Genomic DNA, 16,273 nt, shown 5'->3' with positions numbered 1-16,273 from the left:
AAAACAGTGCTACTGCCAGGTGCGGCTGGTGCCACCTTTTCACCCCCCCCCCTCTCCCCCTCCTTCCCCTACGTAAGAGGAACGGCGCCAAAGTCAACGAGCTGTTGAAAAACTGGAACAATGCCCTGTGCCAGGAAAGATGAAAAAGGCGTCGGAGCCGCTGTTGAAGATTTGAAAAACGACATCTTTTTTCTGGGATTTGCAGTACTGGCCCAATCACGACACACCTCATTGCCTTGATCAAATGCATATCATGAAGAATATCCTCGAGAGCTTGCTTGGCACACTAATGAACATGCCGAAGAAGATCAAGTATGGGCCGAAGGCAAGGAAAGACTTGGAAGATCTGGAGATCAGGATAGATCTCCACCGTAAAAAGTTGACGGAGCAGACGGAGACGGAGGCGGGGGAAGGGGCAGAAAAGTCAACAAGAAGGAGGAGAATTATTGCCCCCTTCTTGCTTCACCTTAAGTGCTAAGGAGATCGATCAATTCATCAGGTGTTTTACGGGAATCAAAGTCAGTTCCGGTTACTGTGGGAAGATAAGCAGATTTCTAGACACCAAGAAGAAAAGGTTCAGCGGGATGAAGTCTCATGACTGTCACGTGATGATGATGCAGATACTCCTGGTTGCCATTAGAGGGATAATGGAGAAGCACGTCCATGACACGCTTACTGGTCTCTGCAACTTCTTCGACGTTATCTCTCGAAAGTCCATTAGTGTGAAGAAGCAGCTCCGAAGGCTACAGGAAGAGATCGTTGTCATACTATGTGAGCTTGAGATATACTTCCCGCCCGCGTTCTTTAACTTCACGGTGCATCTGTGTGTCCACATTGCGGACGACATCATTGACCTCGGGCTGACATTCCTTCATAACATGATGCCGTTCGAGAGGATGAATGGGGTCATCAAAGGATTCGTTCGTAACATGTCCCGTCCCAATGGGAGCATCATCCAGGGGTATCTAACGCAAGAGTGCATCTCCTTTTGCAAGAATTATATAGGTGTCGGAGACCCTATTCTTGGTTTGCCCGTTAAGAAGCACCATGGGTGGCTCGGAGGAGGTCACAACAACGGCTGGAGGGAATTGCACGTGGACTACTCGGATCGACGGAATGACTTTGCCAGGGCTAACTTACTAGTGCTACAACACCTTTTTTTTTAAAGAAAGTTCAAGCTTTATTCATTAGAAATAATCATTACATCGCTTATGAGGATTGGTACAATTGCATTATGTGGTTCCTCAAACCGATCAGAAATGAAAGAAAATCTAGCCAACTTGGCAAGTTCATGAGCAACTTTATTTGCTTCTCTATTACAATGCTCGAATCTAGAAATAGGAAAATCGCAAGCTAAGTGAAAACAGTCATCAAAAATTGCAGCAGTTGCCCCCGACGATCGTCCTCCTTCGTTCATGGTCTCGATCACCTTCATATTATCCGAGTTAATAATTATGCGATTACAACCCGTCCTTTGCGCAAGCGATAGGCCAAATTTTAACGCCAAAGCTTCAGCCATCAACACATCTGCACACCGGTCAATCTTACCATTTCCCCCACTGATGAACCTACCTTTGTCATCTCTTAAGACAGCCCCGATCGTACCCCTGAGAAGGTCGTGGTCAAAAGAAGTATCAACGTTAAGTTTAACAAATCCCGTTGGGGGGTTAGACCATCCTCCTCTTTTCATGGAAGCCTTCGGCGAGGAGGCATTAACAAAATTGGCAGCGAGAGCGCGTATCCCCATGGATATCTGTTGTGCATTCCGAGTAGTCTCATTGTGTACCAATTTGCGCCTTTCCCACCACAAGTACCAGGCTGATATGACAATCATGTCACGCACATTACGAGTGCCCATAATACATAGTTCCTGATCTGGTAATGAAAATAAATATTCCAAGATTGCCTCACCCGCATAGTCTATTTTACAAGCTCTGTTGATAATATCGTCCATCCCTAGATGTGGTAGATGCTTATGTGACACTGCACAAAGGAACCATCGTAAAGAAATGCCACGATAAGGGGATGCGCAAAACAGACGACGAAGTTACTATAGAGCACAATGCCACTTTCTTGCGTTGGTTCAAAAGCAAGTTCTTGCTAATACCTCGGAAGAGGGCAGTTCAGACGGATTGCTCATACACGCCTTAGCACATGGCCCCGCGCCCAAACTCGCGACCTATCACGCATACGATATCAACGGGTACACGTTCTACACGGAGACCAAAGACATGGACATTGATTACTAGAACTCAGGGGTGATGATTGAATGCGTGACCGACGCCAACGGCACAACTGAAAGATTCCACGGAAGGGTCGAAGAGATCTGGGAGCTTGACTACGCTGGAATGCACGATGCGACGATGTTCTGTGTCATATGGGTAAGGACATCGTAAGAGAAAACAAGTATTTCACTACCATGTCTATACCTGACGCGAAGAGCACTACCATGAACGTTAACATCATCACCGAAACTGAGCCATGGGTTCACGCTAAGCACGTGACACAATGCTTCTTCATAACCGACCCTACCAATCCCAACCGTGTTGTCGCGAGGAGAGGCAAAAGGAGCATCGTCGGAATGGATAGAGTCGCCAACGAGGAAGACTACGACCAATACAGCAACCCAATGAGGGAAGATGACTATGACGATGAAGCATACGTGAAAATAAGAACCAAGACTACATTACCTAAGAAAGATCGTACTCCATAGTTCCGAAAAAATCACAACGAGGGGCTCAATTATTTGACAACAAACAAGAAAGGGAAAAAGCTCAATGTGAACGTCCTCGACGCAGCTGAGAAACCATCATTTATATATACTAGATGACCCGTTGCGCCCATGGCGCAAAAAGCCAGTTAGAACCGTGCATTATGTGACTATTGCAGGGCACCATAAGGAAGAGAGAAATATAGGCTTATCTATCTTCGCTGATACTTATAGTAGTTCAAATGAACGATCTATAATATCTATACTAAGAGGTAATCCATAAGGAAAGACAAACCAATGTGGAGATAGCATAGGAGCATTATAAACATGAAGTCCTGTACACAAGCTGTATATAGGTGACACTGAAGGTTTAAGATGGTGTCCTCATATGGAGTGAATGGTTAGAGGCGGAGGCGCTTTGCCTTGCGCCTAAAGGTGAAGGCATACATCGTTCCTTCATCTATGTTTGCTATGTGAAGAACTCCGTCAAGTCTGTTGTTAAGATAGTCCTGTCAGCAGCTCCTTCCATAAGCCACGCGACGATATTTATCATAACCTATATAGTTGAGCAAGAAACAATAAAAGTTCAATAAAGAGGAGCGAAATCACTGAATAGGTATATCCTGTTATGCAAGAAAGATTTGCATGAGGCCAGGCAAGATAATATCAAACCTACGTTGGATCTGTAGTGGACTTAAACACCATGTAAATGGATACTTAGATAGTATCTTTATACATAATGGTTTATACTTGAGTCATGGTAGCATGATAGCCCAAAAGGACTAACGATGTACAAAGAAAGGTACGAAGGCGGGTCATGCAGCTCATTTACATTGATCTTATACATGGCGTGTGTATAGGGTCACACTGTTTCCCCATATACAATGGTCACTCAGCTCATCTTTCATCTATGTAGTTCTCACCACGAAATTCATAGTGTTTATTATGTTTCCAAAGCGACACAAGTTACATAAAGGAAGCCAGGTTTTTCCCATGGACAATGTATTCCCCATCAGCTAAATGGACCCTTTTCCATCGATGGTCCGGTTCTGAACAAAGAGAGTCAGGAATAGGAAACTAAGGTATATGAACAATTGCAAACAAAACTTTTCTTTTCCGGCTATGTATTTACCTGCGGCGTTGTTGCTGAGGCAAACATTGCTGTGTGAAGCTCTGTGTTCAAGTTTTTGCCTCAGAGCTGGCTTTTGTAATAAAACAATGAAGCAGTAAGGTAGGAAGTAAGCAGCGTGAACATCTGTAACTGTTGGATGTCTAACATTTTGAAGTAGACTGGTGGAACAGAAGTCGGACCTGGATTGATAAGCATGCATTTGGAACAGTCACAGGTAGGCTTCGACGCTGCTTGAGCGATCTGTGGTTCTTATGCATAGCGCATGGACTGCACGGGGTTGGCTAAGAATGGCTTAAGGGAAAGCTTAAATAACCTGTACGACACATGCTTACCGCCAATATCTTCGACAGGTATGTCGCTAGCATCTAACTCTTCTTCCTTGATAGTTACTTTCTGCCCGCAAGCGGCAGACCTGTTAGGATTGCTAATTTTTGGGTGTTCTTGATGTTATGGTTAAACGGAGAGTATGAATATATCTAGCAATTTGCTTGGCATAAAATAATCATACAGGACAGAATGAGCTGATAAGAAATCTGCAGAAAGGATTGATGTATAACCTTTCCTCTTGAGTATAGTTTCATAGTTCAGACTATAATATATTGTTTTGGGTGTATGTATAATCAGTCTGATTGGGTATCTTAGCAGCATAATAAAAAATTAAACTACCTTTTATTTATTACATAGTATAGCATGTACACCATGCAAAGGTTTCAGACACATATATCTGCTGACCAGGCATCTCTCTACTGCTGATAGGAAGACCAATAGCTAGTCATGAATTTCCTAGATCCATACTTCTGTTTAATTGCCGGGGTGCTGATCCACGGGCACCTATGGGACCGGCGGACCGGGTCCCTTTCGGTTCGGCGGGGGCGAAGGTCGCGCAAAGAGCAGATCGAGGCGAAGCACGCGAGCAATTTACCCAGGTTCGGGCCGCACGGATGCGTAAAATCCTACTCCTGCTTTGTGGTTTTGTATTGATTTCTAGCTCGGGAGCGCGGAGTGCTACAGTACACACCAGCGGCTAGCAGGACCGAGCGTGAGTGTACGAACTGGCTAACCCCCCCTCTACGTTGCACACGGGCCTCCTTTTATATGCTCAAGGGGTTACCGACAGGTGGCAACGGAGGTAAAGGGCAAAAATGGAAAGGTGCTGTGGTAGGCACAGCTACCTGTTACAGTGTATCATACCTAACCCTGGCGGCAGGGGACAAGGGCATTAATTGCCCGTCTGTGTCGCCTAAACAGTACCGAAAGGGACCGCTAGGGACGCCACCGTTTGCCACGATGGTTATCTTGTCAGCGCCTGCTTGCCACCGCGCACCCCTAGCTGCACGGCCTCCTGCCACGTGTGCTTGGGAGGGTCCTAGAGCGACACGTTGGTGGGTGTGCTGGAGCGCGGGCACGAAGTGGGGGTTTCCCACGGCAAGCTCCTTGCCGCGGTCGTCGTTTTGTCGTGTTCGGGAGCTTGTCGCTCACCGGGCCTTGCCGGGACGCGTGGCGCGTCGCGGCAAGTTTTCTTGGTATGCCTTGGTTGGCCTTCCCGGCAAGCTCCTCTTGCCGGGGCCTTGGTTTGAGTACTTTGCTCTTGAATGGCTTCAAAGGAACCACGGAGGATCTTGGCGGTCACCCAGCAAGCCTTGCCGCGGGATGCTGCGACCGCCCCTGCACAAGTTCGGGATACTAGGGTACCCCTACTCTAGTACACCGACAGGAGCCCCCGGGCCTGGGCCAGACACGTTGCCGAGCGCTGTTGGGCCAGGCCCAAAACAGTGCACGGGCACGCGCGGCCTAGGTTACGCCGTATCTCACTCCGTATCCACCGCGCCCTCCCCGAACGGCACGCGTTGAATGCGGCGTCGTGGGAGAGGTCGTGGGGGTTTCCACCGGGAAGCCCTCCGATCCCTGGCGGAGGAGCGGGAGCAGCTCGCTGAAGCGTGGAAGGTCTTTCTCCTCGAGAAGGCTGAAGCCGAAGAGCGCCAGCGACTTGCCGCTGTGAAGGTAGCCGCGGAAGAGGGCGAGCTGGCGCAGCGGAAGGTCAATCTCGACGCCCACGAGGAGGAGCTTGCCTCGCGCGAGGAGAATCTTGGCGGAGCCCTCAAGCAAGCGGAGGACGCTGCCGCCGCCGCTGAGGCCGCCAAGGAGGAGTTGAAGACGAAGGTGGCGCGGCTGGAGGCCGATCTCTCCGAGAAGGGCAAGGAGCTCAGCGCCGCCAAGGTCTCCAACGTGGATCTTGAGTTGAAACTAACCACTTTGACCAAAACTCTGGACAGCGCCAAGAAGCGGGAGGCGGCCTTGAAGGAGGAAATCAAGGCCGACAAGGCGCTGCTGGAGAGCGCTGCCACCGCCCAGAACACCTTCAGGGAGACTGTGACGCACTGGACGGAGAGTTTGGCGAACGCCGCCACAGATATCGACAAGGAGCTGGCGCAGCTGGGGATGGAAGATCCTGGGTATCCCTCCAACGACAACCTCCAGCCCAGCGCCAAGCTCGTCCTATTCTTCAAGGGCGTGGCCTCATGTCCTCTCAATTTAGATTAGAGAATATATCTCTCAGGATTCCTTCCTTATTTCGTTGCCTCACTTTCCAGTTAATTAGCCTCTCTTTCCTTCCTTGTTTTTCTGTAATGATTTCCGAGACGGCTTCCTGACACCTAGGAAACTCAAAAACGTATATGAATTGAGTAGTTGGATGTAAAAACCGAGGTGGGACTATTTATTACTGTATCAATTTGTATTTTTACAAATAACACATGCTAGCTTCGTTGGCCGTGCTGTTTTTGCTGGGCGTTAGGTTCAGAGTTCGAGTCTTGTCACCAGCAAGTATTTTTGCCTCAAATTGGGGATAGGTGGGCTGGATTAATTAGGCCAATTTCTGTGCCGCGTAGGCCCACTTGGGGCGCCAGAATGGCCCAGCCAGAGGCGATAGCAAGGAGGGGACGTACCAGAAACGGGCGATCAAACCTCACACAAAAATTATAATGTCCAACATAAAAAAATTCAAGTTCATCAAATTGCACCAATCTGATATAAATCATACGAATCAAATCAAATCCATATTTATTTTTGGCAGTGTTTGTCAGACCACAAAATAAATGGGTAATGATATGAAGGGGTAATCTGCGCTAGTCCTTGCACCATGGAGAATAAACATCTTCTTGCCATTCACAAACTGGGAAATAAACATTAGAGCAGGGTAAACCACATAAATACTATTTCTAGTTTCTCAACATGGAAGGTTCGAAAGCAACAACTTTTCCAATAGCATCTGGAAAAAATGATATGTAGGTATCCACATGATATATATGGCACGAGGGCTTTTACCATAGCCGATCCATATTTTCTGCGCATGATTTGCAAATAATCTGATTACTCCTAGTCACAGCCAGAACTTTTTATTTCAAGGTATATGATCTTGGGATAAATTTTTGTTCTCAATGTCAAAATACCAAATGCCCATAACTAAGAACCACATCCTAAAAGCAAGCATTTTCATGAGAATCAGCAAAAGCGCGCACACACACAGACCATAAATGTTTGTTGAACAGCAAATCAAGCTACTGATTTCCATCACATGGCAACTCGAAAAAAATCATATGTGTGTACTACATATATCCTAATAGACGTCCAACCAATGAAGTCACATCACATTAAACACCTAATAATGTTTATCCACTTGGACTAACATATCAAGATCAAAGTCTGCTCACCATAGGTGGCTGGAGTCACGTATATAAACAGTGATTGCCAATGCGTGGCCACCGTCCGACTACCGCTACAGCTTCCATTCCTTGTCTCTTTGTTCACATGTACCCAGCAGAAGCATACATATCTACATATCATGAATGGATTGTAATCAGCAAGCAGCAGCCTTCTGTATGTAGATGTGTAACAGTAAGCGAGTAGCAGCATGAAAAATCGGTAGTAACAGGCTGTTGTTCTCTTCTCCGATCTCTCTATACATGGAATAGTAGTATAGCACAAAAGAGCAGCAAATAGAGCAAAAGCAGAGCAGCCTCAGCAAGGTAACATACCTCTATAGAGGAAGACTATTTTTTTTTCTTAACTCAGATATAAAACCGCAATGAATTGTATAACTATCTCCTCTTATGAATACAAATATTGTACACTAAATAGCAAATTAAATTATTGTTATCATTATCTACATTATATTGTAGAGCGAGCATATATTTATATACACAAGAGACATATATTTGCAAGTGTTTCTTACTATCAACACCTAGAGCTAAAATAAGTAGACCTAAAATGAAATTCGAGATGGGCGTATATCACAACAAAAAGTACAAAAAGTTCCCATAAGAATAAGAAGAACAAAAAGTTCATTGTGTACCTTCGATGAGTATACACCAGTACTTCTATCAGTGACCCAGAGTAAAGATTAGGCTTTGCCTTGCTATATTAGTGTAGAATCTCTACTCCTAATGTCTCAGTTGGTAGGTCGCGTTCCGGGTTTTATTTTCGTCCCACCTCACCCGGTCTTTTTTGGTATTTTTTTGGTACTTGCTCCCACCTCCCGCTCAGCCGAGACGGTTTATTTTCGTACTCCCTCCCACCTTCCAGGTAGTTCCCTCTACGCAAAAAAATCGAACCAACCAATCTCTACTCCTAATGAAGCAGTTGGTAGCCTCGTAAGGTTTATTTTCGTCCCACCTACCATGGTTTTATTTGGTACCTGCTCCCACCTCCCAATTTTGTCGGTTTTTTTTCGTCGGTTTTTTATTCGCCCCCCTCCCACTGGCCGGACAAACCCAACGTTTATTTGGTAACACAATGAATTCACATATGGTGATTGATTTCTTCTTTGGTAACCCAACTAACGGATGGTAATCAATCTTCAAATATCAAAACCAAACATACAAGGCAACAATTAATTCATTTTTTTCTGACCGGTTATTTTTCGTCTCCCCTCCCACATACCTTTTCGCTTCACCGCCCACATAAACCCATCGGATTAGTTACCATATAAAAGAATTAATCACAATCAATCAAGCATTGATGGGATATTTCCTGACATTGATGTGATTTTCATTTCTTATCATGAATCATACACGTCAAAAAAAGGTATAGCGTGCGAGTATCGTGGGCACATGCCCTACAAATCCGAAAATGCCTATAAAAATTAAATCAGAATCAATCAAGCATTGCTGGTATATTTTACTTGTTTTGATGGGATTTTTGTACACGGTACCATTAACTCGATCCTCCCGCCGCTGCCGTCCTCACGAGCCTGGACGGCCGATCCTCTCGACGTCTACCCTCATGTGTCCTCGCGCCGCCATCATCTTCTTCTCTCCGATCTCCTTGACTAGGAGGACTCCTCTGTGCCCCAGGCCCTGGCCGACGCCGACGACTCCTCGGTACTCCACCCGCGCCATCACATCCGACGCAGGCGAAACTCCAGCTGATGCCACGGGATCCACATCCTACGCTCGTCGGCCATCTTCCACTCCGGCTGCTGCATGGTGCCGCCGCTGCGGGAGGCAACCTGGCAGGGGTAGACGTAGCCGTCCTCGTGCAGCCCGACCCATCCGTCTAGCTCGGCGGCGAAGTAGCCTCGGCCTCTGAAAGGCAGCATCCACTCCCCATGGCGCCTCCACTTGCAGCTCCTGGTGTCGACGGAGTACGTGCCGCAGACCGCCCTGCTCCACGAGGACACAAATATGGTGCGCCCGTCCGGGTGCAGCGCGTAGGAGAAGATCATCTCGTCCTTGGTGAAGGGCGTCGGCATGCATTTCCAGGACCAGTAGGTGGGCAGCAGGTCGTCGTCTTCCGTCGTCGGTGGCTTCGCCATCGCCTCAAAGGACACAGGCTGCTCCATGAAGTGGAAGGCGAACGCGTACAGCGCGTCGCCGGCGCCGGAGGTCAGGAAGGTGCTGGAGCCACAAAGCAGTGCGTCTCGAACGGGAGGGCCGACGGGCAGTCCGGCGGTGTCAGTGTCGTAGAAGAGGGTTCCGGCGTGTATGTTGCTCGTGGCGATGATGTTGCTGCCCAGGGCTGCGAACTACATGGCACGGCCACGCTCAGGTGACACTAGCCGGAGGACAGGGGGGCGCTAAGGTCGGGACTGTCGACATCGATCTTGCGGATGGTGAAGCCCTTGTGCCAGTCGTCTAGAACCAGATAGAGGCTCTTCTCCTTGTTGCCGCTGCGGTCGTGGTAGTAGTTGGGCTCATCCTCCTCGCCCTGCCTTCTTTGCTTAGACATCCCGCCCCCGACTGACTGAATTCTGAAGTATATACCAGAAAAACACGTACGCAGACGAAAACACTCGAATAGATTGGACGTAGCTGGCTAACCACGGTTGATGTATTATCGATCTACTAGAAGCAACACGGATACGCGCAAGCAATTGATACACACGGGCATGCCTCGTGCCCGCTGATCTTTCTATTGGTCTCTAGGTGTACTGTTTATAGGGGTGCAGGGTAATACGTATATATAGCTATAGCTAGGACTTGCAACATAACCGATTCGGGACGAAACTACTGATCCTACTTGGTGATGGATTCCTGCACAAGCCGGACATGAGACGTGCTTTTTTTCTTGAGGGAAACGCCGCCACCGCCGCCGCTAGCGCGGAACCCTAGGGCAGGGCGTTAGGATCCCCAAAGCAGGGCGGGCAGCAAGGAGTGGCGCAAGGAGGCCGTGTCGGTTGTTCCCGCCACCAGCGCTAAACCCCAGGTATTTACGTTCCGTGTCCTCCCCGCACTCTACGCTGATACATCAGCGAGGAGCTGACGGTGGAAATGCTACTCCTCCCCGAACTCTATGATGCTTGATTCGATCTCGTGGAATGGAGCCATGACGGTAGGCAAGGCTATTGAGTTTGCTCCTAACGCCGGCTTGGGCGATGGGTGGGACGAATGCGAGCAGCGGCCAACGGCGGACATGGACTCAAGCCAGCACAGGTCCACAGCGGTAGAGGAGAGACACCACCCACCACCCATCGATGCAGTGAGGAGTGTGGTGTTCTACAGTATGGTAATTGGTAAAAGTTTTTGGTCCTATAATATCAGAGAGAGAGAGAGAGAGAGAGCATATTACATAAAAATAACGCTGAGAATTTAGATGCATTGTTTGTCATGGAGCTGTGACTGGCCAATTTACATGAAATTAATTCCCTTAGTTGTGGTTGCAAATATAATACACCTAATCCATATTGTTATGCACTAGCGTGTGTGTGTGAGATAGATGGATTATGGTCTCATACCCAATAAGATAGATATGTGCGTGTGTTAGAGAGAGAGAGAGAGAGAGGGAGAGGGGGAGAGACAGTGAAGAAGAGGGACGGAAAGAGTGTGTGTGAGAGAATTTGATGGTAAAAAAGGTCGCTAATGTCACTTGATATGTATGAGAATATTAAATGTAATATTAACATGATTAATATTAAACTCTTAAAGTTACGGAAATGTTACCCGTTGCAACGCACGGGCGTTCTTCTAGTACAAATAACTAAGGACAAATAGAAAGATTACCAACAAATGGTGTTTATCCCTGCTCTTTCTTCGTGTAGCTCAGCCAGCGGGCTAAGGAGGTTGATGTCGTTCTGCAACATCTGCTCTGATTCCAAACAAAAAAGACAGACATGTTAAATTCCATGGCAAACTGCAGGGAAGCAGGAGCATCGTGCCGTAGGAGAGTATCTGGAGGCAACAACTACACATATGTATGTGCAGTTAGGCACCATTATTTGTTTGGCACTATAATTGAAGAGAAGGAAAACCAATATTAGTGTTTGCACAATAACGCTTATCTGCTAAATATTGCAAGAGATTAACTTTACTAACCATTTATATCCTCTGGTTTCTCCAGTTAAGCACTTCCTTTGAGTGGAAACTACTGAAGAAGAGAAATAAATAAACAGAAGCAGGAATTGATTCATGAAAAACTTGCCATGACAGATGGCATCCCAATAGACATTGTTGAACTGCTTTTGAGAAGTCAGGATGAGAGACCATGTATAACTAATGCTAATTCTGCTGAAGATTGACACTATTTTTCAGCAGAAGCATTTGAAATCACACTATTGAGCAGAAGCCTTTGGAACCAGATCGTTCTAGGATTGAGGGAACGTAGGCTAGACCGCTAGAGTGGCAGCGAGCTCACCGAGAGGGAGGAGAGGTGCTGTCCGGAGGGCTCGCCTGTAGTTGGATCTGGCCACTCGGCGACGACGAGCCATGGAGGGGGCGCGCTGGAGGGAGCAGCTTGGGTTCTCGGCCTCTGCCATGCTCACCCTGCCGTACCTCCCCTCGTTTCTCTCCTTCTACCTTGTTTTTTCTCCCTCTCATCCTTCCTCGTTTTCTTCCAGGAGCATGCGAGAACAACCATGGTGCCGCCCCGGAGAACCCCGACGCCTTGCAAGTTCCCGCCTCCGCTCTCCTGGATCCGTACGCCGCCGTCGTTCCGCACGTCCATCCCGTCCGCCGCCGCCCTGTGCAGACTTCGCTTGATCGGATCGAACGGGAGAACCACCTGCCGCCCCACACACTCGTTGAGCCACCTCGATTCGGAGATAGGGGTAGGCGGGGCGGCGAGGTAGGTGGTAGAGGCGCGCGGCGGCGGCTGGCGGCGCACGCTGAGGCGGGGCGGGGCGTGGCAGGAGGTGCGACGACGGTGGAAGGCCGCGGGTGGAGGTGGAGAAACTGGAGATGGGATCGCGAGGCACGGTCATTTTTCTTCTTCTTTTCTCTCGCACGTACCAGTTCGTGTGACTTTTTACGAGGAGTGCGGGTTGAATAGTGAAAACAGCAGGATTATTTTGCAAAAAGGTGCGACGGTGAACCGGACGGACCCAAATTAATACCACCTCGTTTATATTATGATTTTGTCTATACAAATCATATAAAAGCGTATTATGACATAAGAAGAAAGTGTATTGTGACGATGAACCCACGAAGTCAATCTGTGTTTTATTATTACTAGCAAACATGCTCGTGCGTTGCAACGGGAGAAAAAAAGTCATACACCTCTAGCCTAATAAGCATCTCTCAAGCCCCCTCTCCGGTCCACATCCCCATTTTACAAAAAGTAGCTAGTTTACAATTTTTTTGTTAACAAGTTAATTCTTTGTCCCTATGCATAGTAATTCTCACATTTGATACTTGGATTGGACGGTGAACTTCAGAAACTCACCTCATCTCTTCTTCTTCGGAATGTCTATCCCTTGCTAGTCTCATAAATATGAGGTCTCTAAATAACAACAAAAAAATAGCGCGCTACAAAATATAGCAAGGCCCTTCTCGAAATGCTACACAAGTTATAGCGTGCTATATTTCAAAATAGCGTTTGCAAAAAATGCCAAATATATCCATAAATAAAGTATTTCAGTAGCTTAAGACACCATCATAGAGAGACATAATCTTGCCAGATAGGAAGCACAAATTTTAAACTGAATGTCAAACTGTAGTCAATCTATTTAACATATATTAACTCTGAACACTGAGCATCGAGCCTACATCTACCGTGCAATAACCAGAAAGTAAACCTGTGCTTCCCTATTTTTCTGATATTTTTCATTATTTGAACGTTATAACGCTACATGCTACAACGTTATAGCGCCTTGTAGCGTGCTAATTGCATGAATAGCGCCATAGCGGCTGAATTTGCTGAAATATAGCGTTTTCTTCTGAATACGCTATAACGGCGCTATAACATCGTTATAACATGCTATTTTTTCGTAGGAAGAAAGTATCATGATTAGTTTCGGACAAAAAATGTTGGGTAAAGGAGATATGTTGGTCTAGTTTTCATTATCATGGAGTTATGCATCAGTAGAAAGCACGTCTATCCCTATACATGTCCTTACTCATTAATGATCACAGGCCATGATTATATTAGCATCCAATTGTATCAAAAAAATTGGAATAAGGACGGCAAATATCAAACTACTTGATCAGATTGTTTTCGGTTATCAATTTTGTGAAATAATGACAAAAAATATCAAACTATTTAAAATAATTTGGGTATTCTCTGAAATTAATTCAATGATTAATTGTATGGAACAACATTTAAATAGAAAACATTATGTTTAAAACATTCTACCTGTTTGGGGTTTAATCTATCAACAAAACCAATGATTGTATGATGCCTCCCCCATGCACCAGAATCACAGAGCGAGAGGGACAAATTGCTCATCTGTAGTATTAAAGGACATATATGTGTGATACCAACTTGTAACGCCCTCGATGCGGCTATATCTTCCACGTGTCGAAGCACGACTTAGAGGCATAACCGCATTGAAAGCAATATCGCAAGTGAGGTAACCTTCACACAACCCATATAATACAATAAGGGAAAAAGATACATAGTTGGCTTACAATCACCACTTCACACAAATACATGAATAAAGCATTACATCATCCAAATACAATCAAGGTCCGACTACGGAACCAAAATAAAAGAAGAACCCCAAGTGCGACAAAGGTCCCCGATCGATCCCAACTGGGCTCCACTACTGATCAACCAGAACGAAACAAAACAAAGAACAAGATCTTCATCGAGCTCCTCCTGAGCTTGGTTGCGTCATCTGCACGGACTCATCGGCACCTGCAAGCTGTTTTTGGAAGTATCTGTGAGCCACGGGGACTCAGCAATCTCGCACCCTCGCGATCAAGACTATTTAAGCTTATGGGTAAGGTAAAGGTATGAGGTGGAGCTGCAGCAAGCGGCTAGCATATATGGTGGCTAACATACGCAAATGAGAGCGAGAAGAGAAGGCAAAGCACGGTCGATAAAAGTATGATTAAGAAGTGATCCTAAAACAACCTACGCCAAGCATAACTCCAACACCGTGTTCACTTTCCGGACTCCGCCGGAAAGAGACCATCACGGTTACACACGCGGTTGATGCATTTTAATTAAGGTCAACTTCAGGTTTTCTATAACCGGACGTTAACAAATTCCCATCTGCCCATAACCGCGGGCACGGCTTTCGAAAGTTCAAATTCCTGCGGGGGTGTCCCAACTTAGCCCATGACAAGCTCTCACGGTCAACGAAGGAATAGACCTCCTCCCGAGACATTCTGATCAGACTCGGTATCCCGGTTCTACAAGACATCCTCGACAATGGTAAAACAAGTCCAGCAAGACCGCCCGATGCGCCGACATCCTGATGGGAGCTGCACATATCTCGTTCTCAGGGCAACACCGGATAAGCAATCCGTACAACTAAAACCAGCCCTCGAGTTTCCCCGAGGTGGCGCTGGAAAGGGCTCTAGTTTGGACCAACACTTAGACAAGCACTGGCCCGGGGGGTTAAAATAAAGATGACCCTTGGGGTGGCCTAACCCAAGGGGAAAAAGGCTAGGTGGCAAATGGTAAAACCAATGTTGGGCCTCGCTGGAGGAGTTTTATTCAAGGCGAACTGTCAAGGGGTTCCCATTATAACCCAACCGCGTGAGGAACGCAAAATCCGGGAACATAACACCGATATGACGGAAACTAGGGCGGCAAGAGTGGAACAAAACACCAGGCATAAGGCCGAGCCTTCCACCCTTTACCAAGTATATAGATGCATTAATTAAATAAGATATATTGTGATATCCCAACAAGTAAACATGTTCCAACAAGGAACAATATCTCCATGTTCCCACAAGGAACAAACTTCAATCTTCACCTGCAACTAACAATGCTATAAGAGGGGCTGAGCAAAGCGGTAACATAGCCAAACAATGGTTTGCTAGGACAAGGTGGGTTAGAGGCTTGGTTCAACAATATGGGAGGCATGATAAGCGAGTGGTAGGTATCGCAGCATAGGCATAGCAAAAAAACGAGCATCTAGCAAGCAAAGATAGAAGTGATTTCGAGGGTATGATCATCTTGCCTGAAATCCCGCAAGGAAGAAAAACGAGTCCATGAAGAAGACAAACGGACGTAGACGAACGGATCCTCACAAACGCGACGTTACCGGAACCAACCCGAAGAAGCAAACACCGGAAAGAAGCACACAACATAGTAAACAACCAACACATGAACATGGTATGATATGCGGGATGCGGTATGCGATGCATATGCATGGTTTGCAAGGGAATGAATGAACCTGGCCTCCACTTGGAAATCCAAGTATGCCACTAGAAAGGTGAGATGAAATCACTTGAAAACGATATAAAGATCACCGGAATCGGAGTTACGGTTTGGAAAAGGCAACCAATTTAAGTATGGCACCGGTCTGCGATAAACAGCAAGTAGCCATCTAAATGCAACAAGTTAAACATGCTACAGCACCCAAATATGGCAACAAAATACATGGCAGGGATCCATTCATGATGCTTAACAAAAGATGAACACTGAGCTACGGCCAATTCATTCATTAACAGGTTCAAACAAGCATGGCAAAAGAGCAATTGGTAAACAGATTTCAGACTTAGTGAAATTAACACTAGTCTGGAATTTCAGATCAGGTAGCACACTTT

At 46.6% G+C, this 16,273-nt stretch overlaps 1 long non-coding RNA gene and 1 pseudogene across 1 annotated transcript; both read right to left on the bottom strand.

Annotated features, from left to right (window-relative positions):
- Window positions 1-7,319: 7,319 nt before the first annotated feature.
- On the bottom strand, window positions 7,320-12,559 carry LOC125536652 (uncharacterized). Its single transcript, XR_007295113.2, has 3 exons — window positions 11,651-12,559; window positions 11,339-11,563; window positions 7,320-7,674 (listed from the first exon to the last, which is right to left on the bottom strand). It is a non-coding gene; the product is annotated as an uncharacterized LOC125536652 (long non-coding RNA).
- Window positions 8,983-11,317, bottom strand: LOC125536651 (uncharacterized; annotated as a pseudogene).
- Window positions 12,560-16,273: the final 3,714 nt, after the last annotated feature.

Source organism: Triticum urartu, chromosome 2A, assembly GCF_056163025.1.
Source record: "Triticum urartu cultivar PI428250 chromosome 2A, HENAU_Tu73, whole genome shotgun sequence".
Lineage (NCBI taxonomy): Eukaryota > Viridiplantae > Streptophyta > Magnoliopsida > Poales > Poaceae > Triticum > Triticum urartu.
The sequence above is the reverse complement of the archived record's forward strand: the minus strand, read 5'-3'. Positions and strand labels throughout refer to the sequence as shown.